A 15,173-nucleotide genomic window follows, 5' to 3' on the forward strand; every position below is an offset into this window, starting at 1 on the left:
ACAAATGGCACTCAATTCCAATCAGTGAGTAACACGTTATGACCTTAACAAGATGGCTGGACAGAAAATTTCTGTAGACAAATTGGCTAATTTTTTTGTAGACAACCTCCACACACATAACCCAACATATAATACTCACATTTGTAGCCAAAATGTGCATGAAAATATCAAGGAAAAACCGGGCAGCAAGCTTAAAAAGTTTTGGTCAGCACACTTTAAAAATTTCTAACTTCTACTCTTCTTGTTATTTTCATTCCTTGCACATAAAAAGTATTAGATCCAACTAAATAGGGGTTTAAAACATATCAATACTTCATAAACACACATGAATAAGGGTTAGACATTTCATCAAACACTTGGTATGCATATTAGTAAACCTAACCATTACTTGATTAACTCAAGAAACTAACCCCAAATTCAACCATAACAAGTTGTTTTCACCATTTCAACCTCAAGTAGATGATATAACATCATAAACCCAAATTCTAAAGATTACATATCTTACTTACAAGTTGCTTTGGTCACCAAACAAACCACCACAATAGAAGCTTTAGGCTTGAAACAACCTCAAAGATTGAAGGAAATTTTCTCACAAACTCTAGATTTTTCTCTTTTGGTTTTTGTTCAAGATCAAACTAAGGTTGTCATAGCAAGAAGATGGAGTTTTCTTCCTTCCCTTGGAAGCCCTTAAGGTGGACGAAATTTTGGAGGAAAATGAAGCAAAGTTGGTTTAAAATTCCTCTAATCCTTTGGTCAAACAAGATACATGGCTAGGGTTTTGCCACATGGCTCCATTATTGTCCTAACCTTTCTTAATCTTTGACTAATGCCATTCTTAACCTTTCCAAATGCACCAATAATTATTCAACACCTCTAATCTCTCACATAAAGTCTCTACCACTAATAAAAGAACACTTGGACAATTACAAGTGGTGAATTATTTACAACCTAGCTCAAGGAAATATTTTACTTCAAGTAAAATGAATTGAAATGAAATGCATGGAAATTATTATAACACATAGAAAATAATTTGTAAGGGCATATATTAAATGGTCTAGATCTTATAATAAGGCATGTAAGTAAGAAAATTGTGTTTTAAAGTGAGGGTCAATACAAGGGATTTGTTGTAACACATTGTGAAATATAATGTTAGGGCATATAAGAGGTGGTTTAAATCTTGGTGCAAGGCATGTAGTTTGGGGAAATTGTATTTTAAAAATGAGGGTTCTCACATGACCAACAAGGTATGCAGCTTGGTGATTGACCCCGGAAGTTGTACTAATGTTGCTAGTGCATTGATGGTGGAGAAACTAAACTTGCCAACTAGTGAGCACCCCCGTCCCTACAAGCTTCAGTGGTTAAACAACAGTGGAGAGGTACGTGTTCATAAACAAGTTTTGGTTACTTTTTGCATTGGTAGGTATGAAGATGATGTTATGTGTGATGTAGTACCAATGCAAGCTGCACATATACTCTTAGGGCGTCCTTGGCAATTTGACAAAAGAGTCACTTTTGATGGTTTCTTGAACAAATACTCTTTCATACATAATTGTAAAAAGATTACACTTGCACCTCTTACACCTCAACAAGTGCATGAGGATCAAGTTAGTCAACAAAAAGAGTATGACTTGCATACTACCACCAAGAAGGACAACGCCAAAGCTAAGAAATTAGTGACGGCCGACCCTTCTTCAAGCAAGTTGGATCACTCTCATTCGGCCTTAGAGCCCACACAGGAGAGAAAACCCAGCATGCTTGCCAAGGTGAAAAATGTGAGACAGGCCTTGCATTCTAATCAGATTTTATTTATTTTATTTGGCAAGGAATCCTTACTCACTAATGCTCTTGATGCTTCTTTGCCTAGTATTATTACTAACCTCTTACAGGAGTATCAAGACGTCTTTCCTGAGGATATACCTACTGGTTTGCCTCCATTAAGGGGAATTGAACATCAAATTGATTTCATTCCTGGATCTTCCCTTCCAAACAAGGCACCATATAGGACCAATCCTGAGGAAACCAAGGAGCAACAACGACAAGTGGAGGAGTTGCTTAGTAAGGGTTGGATTCAGGAGAGTTTAAGCCCTTGTGCTGTACCAGTTCTACTTGTTCCAAAGAAAGATGGAGGATGGAGAATGTGCACTGATTGTAGGGCAATTAATGCCATCACGGTAAAGTACCGCCATCCCATACCTCGTTTGGATGACATGCTTGATGAATTACATGGTGCTATCATTTTTACTAAGATTGATTTGAAAAGTGGTTACCATCAAATTCGCATGAAAGAAGGAGATGAATGGAAAACTGCATTTAAGACAAAACATGGACTTTTTGAGTGGTTGGTCATGCCTTTTGGGCTAACCAATGCACCAAGTACTTTTATGAGACTCATGAATCATGTTTTACGCTCTTTCATTGGTAAATTTGTGGTCGTTTACTTTGATGACATTTTGATCTATAGTAAGACTCTAGATGAGCATGTTGTGCATTTACAAATGGTCATCGACGCACTTCGCAAGGCAAGCCTCTACGCTAACCTTAAGAAGTGTACCTTTTGCACAAATCAATTGGTTTTCCTAGGATATGTTGTTAGTGAGCAGGGAATTCATGTTGATCAAGAAAAGGTGAAGGCTATTAGTGAATGGCCAACCCCTACCAATGTAAGTGAGGTGCGAAGTTTCCATGGCTTGGCAAGCTTCTATAGGCGTTTTGTCAAGGACTTTAGCACAATTGCTGCCCCACTTACGTCGATTGTCAAGAAAGATGTGCAATTTCATTGGGGAGAGGAACAAGCTAAGTCTTTCCAATTACTTAAACACAAGCTCACACATGCACTTGTTCTTAGTTTACCTAATTTTGACAAAGCTTTTGAAGTAGAGTGTGATGCTTCTGGTATAGGTATTGGAGCTGTTTTACTCCAAGAGGGTCGCCCGGTTGCCTACTTTAGCGAGAAGTTGAATGGAGCTGCTCTAAATTACTCAACCTATGACAAGGAACTAATGGCCTTAGTGCGAGCTCTACAAACATGGCAACATTACCTTCGCCCTCGTGAGTTTGTCTTGCACACAGATCATGAGTCGCTCAAGCATATCAAGTCTCAAGACAAGTTAAGTAAGCGACATGCACGATGGATTACCTTCATTGACAGTTTTACCTTTGTGATCAAATACAAGACAGGTAAGACGAATGTAGTGGCTGATGCACTCTCGCGAAGGCATACACTTATCACTACATTAGATGCTAAGTTGCTTGGTTTTGAATTTCTTAAAGAACTTTATGCAACTGACTCAGATTTTGGTGAGATTTTTTCATCCTTGCCACGACACTCTCGTGAGCATTATTTCATCTCTCAAGGGTTCTTGTACTACAAGGACAGGCTTTGCATTCCTAAGAGCTCCATGCGCACACTCCTAGTACGAGAATCTCATGGAGGAGGGCTAATGGGACACTTCGGCATTGCCAAGACCTTAATGATTCTCCAAGAACATTTCTTCTGGCCACGCATGAGGAGTGACGTGGAACGACACATCGAAAGGTGCGTGACTTGTCACCAAGCAAAATCAAAGGTACACCCTTATGGTCTCTATACACCTTTGCCAATTCCACAGGAACCATGGGTTGATCTGTCAATGGATTTTGTGCTTGGACTACCTAGAACTAGAAAAGGACATGATTCAATCTATGTGGTAGTTGACCGCTTCTCCAAAATGGCCCATTTTATTCCTTGTCTTAAAACAGATGATGCTAAGCATGTTGCAGATTTATTCTTTCGTGAGATAGTTAGATTACATGGCATGCCACGCACTATTGTTTCTGATAGGGACGCCAAATTCCTTAGCTATTTTTGGAAAACTTTGTTGTGTAAACTAGGTACTAAATTGCTATTTTCTACTTCTAGCCACCCACAAATTGATGGTCAAACTGAAGTGGTTAATAGGACTTTATCTACCCTATTGTGCGCAGTTATTAAAAAGAACATTAAATCTTGGGAAGATTGCTTACCACATGTGGAATTTGCATACAATCGCACTGTCCATTCTGCTACACGTTATTCGCCGTTTGAAATTGTGTATGGTTTTAACCCTCTTACACCTTTGGATTTAACTCCTTTACCTGTTCATGAGAGAGTTAACTTGGATGGTAAGACCAAGGCTGCATATGTACGTGAGTTACACACTAAGGTGCGAGCCAACATCGAGAAGCGTACACTTCAATACATCCAAAGTGCCAACAAGGGGCGCCGCAAGATGGTTTTTGAGCCTGGCGATTGGGTATGGATACACATGCACAAAGAGAGGTTTCCAGTCAAACGGCGTAGTAAGCTACTTCCACGGGGAGATGGTCCATTCCAAGTCCTGGAGCGTATAAATGACAATGCCTACAAACTTGAACTTCCAGGTGAGTATGGGGTACATGCTACTTTTAATGTATCTGACTTGAGTCCTTTTCATGCAGACGATGAGTTTGATTTGGGGACAAATCGCCTTCAAGAGGAGGGGACTAATGAGGAGGGGCTCAAGGCTGCTCAAACTTCTAGTGCTCAGGTCATGCAAATACCCAGTGGTCCAATTACAAGAGCGCGTGCTAGGAGAATTCAAGAATCACTTCAAGCTCTTGTTTGCACGATTCAAGAACGAGTTGGTGATGACTTGAGGACCATTGAAGGATTACATAATGGAGAAACTACTCTATACACTTTCCTTCAAATGGAGGAACCAAGTGAAGACTAGTTCACGGAGCACTAGCTTGCTAATTAGGGTTTTGGTTACCATTATTAGTTGTTTGTTATCATTAATAATTTTGGTTAATTTTCACTTCACTTTGGCCGAATTCAGAGTCTTAATTTTAGTCAATTAGTTGTTAGATATTTTCACCCTTAATGAAGGGCAAGATCTTCTATTGGACATTCTAGGGTTTGAGTCCTGTAAGGCTATATATAGCCTAGGTTTTCATTCGTTAGGGGACAATTCAGATTTTATAAAATATATGTGAGTTATTTCACTCTCTCTTGCCTCAAGAGAATTTCCTTTGAATACTTGAGAATCAATCTCAAGCTGTTCATTGAACTTATCAATCAAGTAGTCTCATTGGTTGTGGCGTTCTTCTAACTATACTTTTGGTTCACTAAATTCGCTAGTCTTGGGTTAAGGATTATCCTTAGTTCGTGACTTGTGATTCTAGAAGGGTCAGAGTTCCGCATATCGATTCAACTTGGTGTTCGTCTAGATCCGTCGCGCATCAACACCACTTGGCCCCAAGCTTACTCCGCGCAGAGACCACGCGAAGTGGCTCTGATACCACCTGTGACAGCCCCACCTCACCCTAAGGCGAACCAAAGGGTTTGGCGGACCGCCTGCCCAGCTCTCGCCGGGACTCAGTCGTTCAGTTTAGAGCGATCTAATACGTTTCGGGACATACAAACGCGCATAACCAAGTCAAAATGTCAAAATAAAAAATCGAAACCGGAGTCGGTCATGAATAGTAACCGACACGTCAAAACCCAACCAAACATCAAGCAAATATTTACATGTTAAAATTTAGCAGATACAATCCAAAGTGGCATACCAAAGTGATTCAAAAGTGGATACAAGTATGGTTTGCCAAATCAAAAGAGAAACGGACCCAAAAATACATTTAGGGTTTCAATCAATAAGCTATACAAAAGATATGTCCAACTAGCTCAATTCGGCAACCAATTGTCAAATTCAGTCCAAAAGTATTTATTTTCCTGTAAGGAAAACAAAAAGGAACGGAAAGGGGTGAGCTTGCGCTCAATGAGGTACCAGACATATAGCAGTAAGAAACATGGAACTTCATATTCAATTAATCACATATGTGCATCAAATAAAGAAGTGAACAAACACCATAGACAGAAAGGATACGGGTGGCTCTCAGGAGCCAAATTCCCATTCGCTTCACCGAAACTTGATCGAAATAACAGTTGACACTCCGTCAACGTTACAGAAGTAACCAATACCGTAGACTCCACTTTCTTCGACTCCTTCCACCTCACATACCCCCACCGGGCCCGAAATCCAATCAGATCAGAATTGGTAATACTCGAGTATACCGGAATCAAGGGGTCTCAATACCCAAAGATCCCAAAACAGACTACCGTGGTTCGTTATCTAATCGACCAGGCCCTTGCCGGCCCGACTCGAGTAACTGGCCACAGGTGTTGAGCTCAGAGGTCACAGAAAGGTCGTTGGATACAAGCTTCCAAACGACGTCAGAACAGATACAGATCCAGATACAGATAACAGATACAGATACAGATAGCAGATTCAGATACGCGTTCAAAATTGGCATATGAACAGACAAGAGAACGAGTGTGATAAAGTACACCCTCGCCTCCCTTTTATCAAAACAGTATTTGGCTCCAACAGTCATAAATCAAGTATTTCAGATATTCAGATATTTCACATAACGGGTAGCAGGTAGTGGAACACTCACCGGGGTCAGTACAGATACCTCCCAAAAGAGAGCTTTAATCACCAAGAAACCCTAAAATAATCCAAGGAAAACAATTGAAGGTTCCACTTTCAAAAATCGAGTATATGTGAGGCTCGACTACCAGTCGTATGCCTCGCCAAATAATTACTAAAGCAAGGGTGCAAAACATGATTTTTGGAAATGAAAAGGTAACATGAAGACCTAGGCTCAAACAACCCAAAAGCCCTTCGCTCAAATCACAAGTAAATCCAACTAGCCTTCAAGTAAAATTTCGGCAGCATATCCCTTGTGTTTACCTATTTTCCAGCCATCATGGCTTCATTATTTCCTCAAATCAGTCCCAACATCTCGTACAAAAATAATCTCATTCCCAAAAGCCGTTCACTAGGCTTAATGGCATTCAAGTACAAAATTTAGCTAGGAAATGACCGGCTATGAAAGTCAAGCCCTAAACTATTCAAATAAACACAATAAGACTCGATTAAAAATCATAAACCAATGCCAAATACTACCAAAATAGGGTTCCATAAGCACACACAAGCAATAGAGGAAACCAGAAAAATCCGGAAATGGAACTAGCTTTAACCCTGAAAAAAACAGTTTTTGACGTCATTTTACGGTAATGGCACCAAAGGCACTACGATTATCAGATGAAGGTCCAAGACCCACTGTTTCGAAGCTAAGAGATAGGGCTACAATATTACAGAAGGTCACTCAACCCAGTTTCGAGTGTAACAGGTCAAAAATGCAATCTACTACACCAGAACCGTAAAAACAGATTCACAGAACGCATTCTAGCACAAACATCATAAAACAGCCTACATAAGTCCAAATTCAGAAATTCCAAATCCATCTGAAAGCTAAGAAACAGGGTTACATTTCATTAGAAGACCTCAACAACCAATTCGGAAGCATTCCTAACCAAAATAACCAATTACAGAAGCAATTCCCAAATTCGGGTAAAACCAGGACAGCAAGGGTAATTTCGACTTTTCTCAAGTTACGCTACTCCGATTGACCTGAAAGTTTGTAGGCACCTCTAAAATATCATTCCCTACAACTTTTATGTTTTAATCCAAGGCCAATTCGGCCTCTAACTATGACCTACAAAACCCGGCAGAATGAAGAACAATGAAACCCTAAGTTTTCAATTTCTTTCCAAAACAGCAATTGCTTGCAATTAACCACTTTTTCCACCTCCTAGGTCCCTTACATACCATTTCCAATCATCATACATAGCCACACAATCATATTCATATTAAAACAGAAAAATCCCCAAAAATTATAAAACTTCATCAATTCAACCAAAAATCAATATATAAACCATAAAATTGCATCTTATACTATCACTAATCATGGATTAAACATCATTAGAGGGAGGAGAGGGGTCCTTCTCAACTTACCTTAGCAAGACAAGAGAGAGAGCAACTAGTTCTCTTAGCTCTCCAAGTAACTCCACAAAACACCTCAAGACCACTTAGCAAAGAGATTTTATGGAATGATTTGGAGTTTTATTGGTTGGATTTGAAGATTGGAAGATTTTTTTCCTTCTTTGAGCAAGAGAATTCGGCCAAGAGGAAGAAGAAAATGGGGAATTTTTGGTAAGTTTTTGATTTATTTACTCAAATGGTAAGAAAATGAATAGTAGTCTTACAAGTCCCTCCAATCAAATGGTGACACTTGTCACTTATTTAATGCAAGTCTATCACTTTGTTTCCTCTCACACCAATCCAAATTGCAACCTCTACTTATCTCTTAACACCCGGTAAATTAATTTCAGTATCCAAACCTTAACCTAGTTGGCCGAATTTTTCCGAACTTTCCGCACTAGTGGGTCCCACGTCCGATATACGCTCTTAATTTCTCAAAACCTAACCGATACTAGAAAACTCATCTAAAAACTCTATTTACTCATAAAAATTATCTAGAAAATTTTCCGGATACAGAAAGTGCAGAAAACAAGCCATTGAATATAATAAAACCCTAAAATGGAAAATTACGGGCTCTCACAAGTCCTCTTTGTGAAGCCCCACATCACCCTAAGGCGGACCAAAGGGTATCCGCGGACGCCTGCCCAGCTCTCGCCAGGACTCAAGCAAATCCATTCACTTTAGAACCGAACTAAACACTTCAAAGAGAGTAACATGAATACAATAATGCGGAAGCGTTCAAGCTTAACAAGTCACATAACGAGTAACCATTACATCAGTAATCGTAATACGACTTAAATTCAAAATACACGTCAGGGCCCAAACTATTCAAATCTACAATTTCCAAAAGTATAACCCAAACCAGGGCCTAGTCAAAATATATAGCAGGAGTCTTAACAAGAGTACAACGGATGGTTTCTCCATACTTTTCCAAGGTTCGGTCCTGTTAAGGAAAACAAAACTATAGGGTGAGCTAAACGCTCATGAGGCCAAGAACACACATGCAAGCACTTTGTTCAATTAGCAATCCCAAATCTAATAAATAAACCGTGTCCCTTCAATAAACAATCATTCAAACAGGAAAAGAAATCAGAAACAATTCAAGGATACAATAGCTCTCAAGAGCTAAGTTCCACTCGCTCTGCCGAAGTCATTCGTATACCTTCCCGCATTGACCCTCCTGTCAACCGGGTCGGTATTTCCATTTCCGTATATCACCACTTACTTCCCTCCGTCCACCGTACACCCCAAGGGCCCACAATGTCCATTATTGGGCGATACTCAACGAGTATGCCAAGCAAGACCTCTTATTAGGTCGAGCTTATATGTATCTCATGGCTCGCCCAAATCCCCGACCAAGCCCATTGCTGGCTCAAGTCTAAGGACGGCCTATGAGTTTGGGCGTCCCCCATTCATTTGAAAGTCGAGGAGGTTCACTCCAGCGACACAAGCATTCATAACATAACATTGCATTTCATTCATTCATTCAATACATTTCATTCATTCATTCGAAATTAGAACGAGTACGATAAAGTACGCACCCGCCCTTATTTTTAAAACTTTCAACAAATACCACAATAAGCAAGTATCAAATTTCACACACTTGACACTCACCGAGCAATTCAATAAGAATTATTTTCTGGGAGTTCAAGTGTCCACGGTGAGATCCTCTTGAAGGTCTCCTTGTGCGCCTGGCAATTAACAGTGGATAATCACACAATTAATCCACTTATCAAGAAGATTGTACACTAGTACAATCTAAGGATTATTTTGCAAAAAGGAACCTCAATTACACGTAAATCGAGGCTCAACTTTTCTTTTATTATGTACAATATTATTTGAGTTTTTATCATGAAAATCGTGAGCAAAACGTTTAAAAATATTAAAAGAATAAAGAGTTCTTGAGAAAACTCTATTTCTTTGAGATTGGAAAATTTTCAGTTTTACGATGAATCTTTGAAAAATCGTAACTCGCTCGGTATAAGTCGAGAATTGGAAAACTTTATACCGTTGGAAACCTTTTAGAAAGTACTATAAGTTCCTAGAAGACACTTTTCCATGAATCGAAGTGAAAAGTGGTCAAAAATGAGCTTGAAGACGCAGGGTTGGTTTTCATGGCAGAATTAAGTTGGATTTCGGCCAACTTTGGAAATTCGGCACGATTCACACGTTGCAAACCGGCCTCTGAAATTTGCAGCCCAATTAGTTTTGCAAGTGAGGTTTATAACAAAACAAGCGGATCAAGAATCGGAATTTCGAGTACCGAGATACGGTAGCCCGAAGTTTGGGAAATTCAAGACTGGAGAAGAATTTCCAGATTTGAACCTCCAACATGAGGAATTTAATTGGGTATCGAAACGAACTTGGATTGGTACCAAAATTGGCAGTATTTTACTCCCATATGAAAGGTACCACTCTATAAAATTTCAGGGAAAAATACTTTCGGTAAGATAGTTAATTAGTCAACCAAAGTTCAGGAAAATTATAAGGCAATCTGCCTTGAGACTTTCATTACCCATTTCAAAACGTTTAATCAAGCAAACTATAAAATCATGGTTCATTTGTGAGATAAAGGCCTAAAAAACATCCATAATGCCTTTGGTAAGTGTTTAGTATCAAGAACATCAATTAACAAGTTCACTCCAATATCTTGTTCCAAACCAGTCCAACATTAGGGTTTTTCCAAAACAGAGCAGTCCACTTGTTTCAGTCACAACTCAGTCAATTTAACTCGAAATCGAGCATGGCTTACGCCGTTGGAAAATACGTTCATAGGGGTAAAATATCACAGAAGAAATCATTTCCAAATTCGGCACCAATCTGGTTCAAAATCGGGCATCAAGTTGCTGCCTGAACACTTCATTCCAGATGAACAGAGCAACAGGACAGCGAACTTAAAACATTTGGTTCGGCTTGCTCACAAAGAATCAGAACGTGCATTATATACCAAATTAAAGCCAGGAATGTCTAGTTTCCAACGCCATCAACTGTACATGATTTCGACATCCGAGGACAGAGTCATAGCCAAAATACTACCACTGGTCAGAATCATACGCGAACAGTTTTCCAGAATGCTAGTTTCTCAAGAAAAATTCATTTGCTCAATCAAACCTCAATATTTTTCAATGAAATTTTTCACACATCTAATACATCCTATAAACATCCAATTCAAGCCGTTAGACCATTAAAAATTGGCCTGGAAATGGCCGAACATGGCAGGGGCAAAATCGGGAATTTTAGCTTCTTACACCCAATGATGTTTCTACTAATTTCCCACCACTAATGCATCATTATAACCACTAAACCAACAATATAATCACCATCAATCATCACATCAGCAACAATAACTCAAGTGTGGGAATTCCAAGAGCCCACTAGAACATTTTACAACCATATCAAGCTAACCAAAAGCATGCATGAACTTAACAAGGTAAGATAGCTTCCAAACTTCAAGTTTTCAAGAGGGGATCATCACTTACTTTGGGTTGATGTTCAGCACAATTTTCGGCCCTCTATTACCCCAGAAAAACCGTGCTTTCCAGCCCTTGTTTGCAGCTCAAAATGATCCTCAAGTGTCAAGCTAGGTGTGGTGCACGTTTGGTTAAATTTGGAGATGATTTGGAGTGGTTTTGAGTGAGATTAGTGAGCAGAAATTTTGTTGCAAATGAGTTAGAGAGAGGAGGGAGCTGGTCGGCAATGAGGAGAGAGAAGGTGGAGGGAAATCTGATTTCCTTTAGCTTCCAAGAGAAGGTGAAATAAGTGGTGGTAATTTACCCAAAAGTCAACTCTCATTAGGGGCCGTTTGGTGCGATTACGGCTCGATTTTCTCGCGCGTTTGGTTCACTAGTACACTAAACCTCTAATGCATATATATTCATGTAAATATTCTTCACTCTTAATTGTCTCGAAATAAGGGTCTAAAGTCCCTCAAATGAAGTCGTGCGTGTGAAAACGCGTACCGTCAATTTTACCGCTATAACGCGAAACTTCCGAGAAATTCTTATAACGATAGCACTATTAACTATCACTTGAGTTTTTATTCATAAGATTACCTATTTTAGGACCATAGTACGAGTCTCCAATATTCCAAGCTTATTGTACTACTACGCGGATAAAATCTCCAAGTACTATTCGCTATTTTTACTAAACGCGCCCTAGGAAATTATTTTTTTTGAACGAGTCACTTTAAAAATATAACGAAATTATATTACCATGTATTTAGGTCTAATATGACTAGAAAATATTCCTTGGGATAAAAATCCAATTAAATAATTTATTAAGCCAAAAATTAGGCATAAAATAATAGTTTTTACGGGTCCTCACATCCTCTCCTCCTTAAGAAAATTTCGTCCTCGAAATTTACCTTGGTTGATGAACAAGTCTGGATACTTCTCTCTGATTGTCTCTTCAACTTCCCATGTTGCCTCCTCGACTCCATGGTTCTTCCAAAGAATTTTCACTAGTGGTATCTGCTTGTTCCTCAGTTCCTTCACCTTTCGATCCAAAAGTTTTACCGGTCTCTCCTCATAGGTCAAGGTTTCATCGATCTCAATATTCTCCGGTTGTAAAACATGAGAGGGATCTGGATGATATTTCTTAAGCATGGACACATGAAACACATTATGAATACGAGATAAGCTCGGTGGTAATTCCAGCTTATAGGCTACATTCCCAACTCGTTGAATAATCTTATATGGCCCTACAAACCTTGGTTGTAGTTTCTTCCCTTTTCCGGACATCATGCTTGCTTTTAAAGGCGTAATCTTGAGAAATACCACATCTCCAACAGTGAACTCCAAATCTTTTCTCCGATTGTCGGCATAACTTTTTTGTCTACTCTGAGCGGTTTGAATCCTTTGCCGTACCAATTTTACCTTTTCATTAGCCTCCTCAATCCAAGATACGGTAGTCGGGTCTAAACTTTTTCGTTCACCTACTTCATCCCAACAAATTGGGGATCTACACTTCCGACCATAAAGTGCTTCGTATGGAGCCATCTGAATAGAAGAGTGAAAACTATTATTGTAGGCAAATTCCACTAAAGTCAAAAACTTACTCCAACTCTCTCCAAAATCTAGCACACAAGTCCTTAACATGTCCTCAAGGGTCTGAATTGTTCTTTCAGATTGTCCATCAGTCTGAGGATGATAGGTGGTACTAAAGTTTAACTTAGTCCCCAACACTTCTTGCATCTTTTGCCAAAACCTCGAAACAAATCTTGGATCCCTATCCGACACAATACTCACAGGTATACCATGTAGTCTAATGATCTCATCCAAGTACAATCTGGCCAACTTCTCCAATGGATATTTCATATTAATCGGCAGAAAATGAGCCGATTTAGTCAATCTATCTACTATCACCCAAATGGCATCATGGCCTCTCTGTGTCCTTGGTAAGCCTGATACAAAATCCATGGTAATATTTTTCCATTTCCACTCAGGTATTTCTAGAGGTTGCAAAAGTCCTGAGGGTTTTTGATGCTCGGCTTTAACCTGTTGACAAACCAAGCATGTCTGAACAAATTGGGCAATTTCTTTCTTCATATTTTCCCACCAATATAGATTTTTCAAGTCTTGGTACATTTTATTTCCTCCAGGGTGTACTGTAAACTTCGATCGGTGTGCCTCTTCCAAAATTTCTTTTCTAAGCTCTTCATCCTTTGGCATAACCACCTGATTTCGAAATCTCAATATTCCATCTGATCCCAAAGTGTAATCGGTCTGGTCTCCCATCTTGACTTTCTCCACCAATCTCTGCATTTCAAGGTCCTTTTCCTGAGATTCCTTAATACGTTCCAATAGAGTGGAGGTTATCACAATATTCCCCAAAATCACTTTCCTTGGTTCTAATCGAGGATTCCAATAACTAACTTCCTCCAACAATCGAAATTCCTTAACCATCAATCCAGCCATTTGTACCTGACGGCTCAAAGCATCGGCCACTACATTGGCCTTTCCAGGGTGGTACTTAATCGTACAATCATAATCTTCCAGAAATTTCGTCCATCTACGTTGCCTCAAGTTCAGTTCCTTTTGAGAAAATAAATACTTAAGGCTTTTGTGATCTGTAAAAACCTCAAATGTTACTCCGTACAAATAGTGTCTCCATTTCTTCAAAGCAAAGACCACAGCCGCTAACTCCAAATCTTGGGTCGGATAATTTCCTTCATGCGGTTTCAATTTCCTAGATGCATAAGCTATCACTTTATCATTTTGCATCAAAACACATCCCAAACCTTCCTTAGAAGCATCTGTGTAAACCACAAAACTATCCTTTCCATTTGGTAGAGTTAGAACAGGCGCTCTAGTCAACCGTCTTTTCAACTCCTGAAAACTTCCTTCACACTTAGGACTCCAAATAAATTTTCCATTTTTCTTGGTCAACTCAGTCATAGGTCCAGCAATTTTAGAAAAATCTTGGATGAATCTCCGGTAATACCCTGCCAATCCTATAAAACTCCGAACTTCCGTTGGATTTTCCGGTCGTTTCCATTTCGAAACAGCTTCAACTTTAGCTGGATCCACTTTAATCCCATCTTCGGAAATTATATGCCCTAGGAAAGTCACTTCTTTTAGCCAGAATTCACACTTGCTAAAGTTAGCATATAACTGATGTTCCCTCAAGATTTGTAAAACAATTCTCAAATGTTTCTCATGATCCTTCGCATTCTTAGAATACACCAAAATATCATCAATGAAGATCACCACAAATTGATCCAAGTAAGGCTTAAAAACCCTATGCATTAAATCCATGAAAGCGGCAGGTGCATTGGTTAACCCAAAAGGCATTACTGCAAACTCGAAGTGCCCATACCTCGAGTTAAAAGCAGTCTTAGGTATGTCCTTCTCCAAAATCCTCAATTGATAGTAACCTTGCCTTAGATCCAACTTTGAAAACACTACCGCCCCTTGCAATTGGTCAAACAGTTCATCAATGTGGGGTAGTGGGTATTTATTCTTAACCGTAACATCATTTAAGCCTCGATAATCTATACATAACCTCAAACTCCCATCTTTCTTCTTTACAAACAAAACTGGGGCTCCCCACGGAGAATCACTCTCTCGTATAAAACCCCGTTCCAACAAATCCTGTAATTGTAACTTCAACTCTTTCAACTCAGCTGGAGCCATCCTATATGGTGTCCTTGAGATAGGTGCTGATCCCGGAGTTACATCAATTTTAAAAGCTATTTCCCGTTCCGGGGGTAAAGACTCCAATTCTTCAGGAAAAACATCGGAAAATTCTTTCACTACCGGTGTGTCCTCCAGATTCACCTTATCGCTAAGG

This window comes from Coffea eugenioides, unplaced genomic scaffold, assembly GCF_003713205.1.
Source record: "Coffea eugenioides isolate CCC68of unplaced genomic scaffold, Ceug_1.0 ScVebR1_2115;HRSCAF=3082, whole genome shotgun sequence".
Lineage (NCBI taxonomy): Eukaryota > Viridiplantae > Streptophyta > Magnoliopsida > Gentianales > Rubiaceae > Coffea > Coffea eugenioides.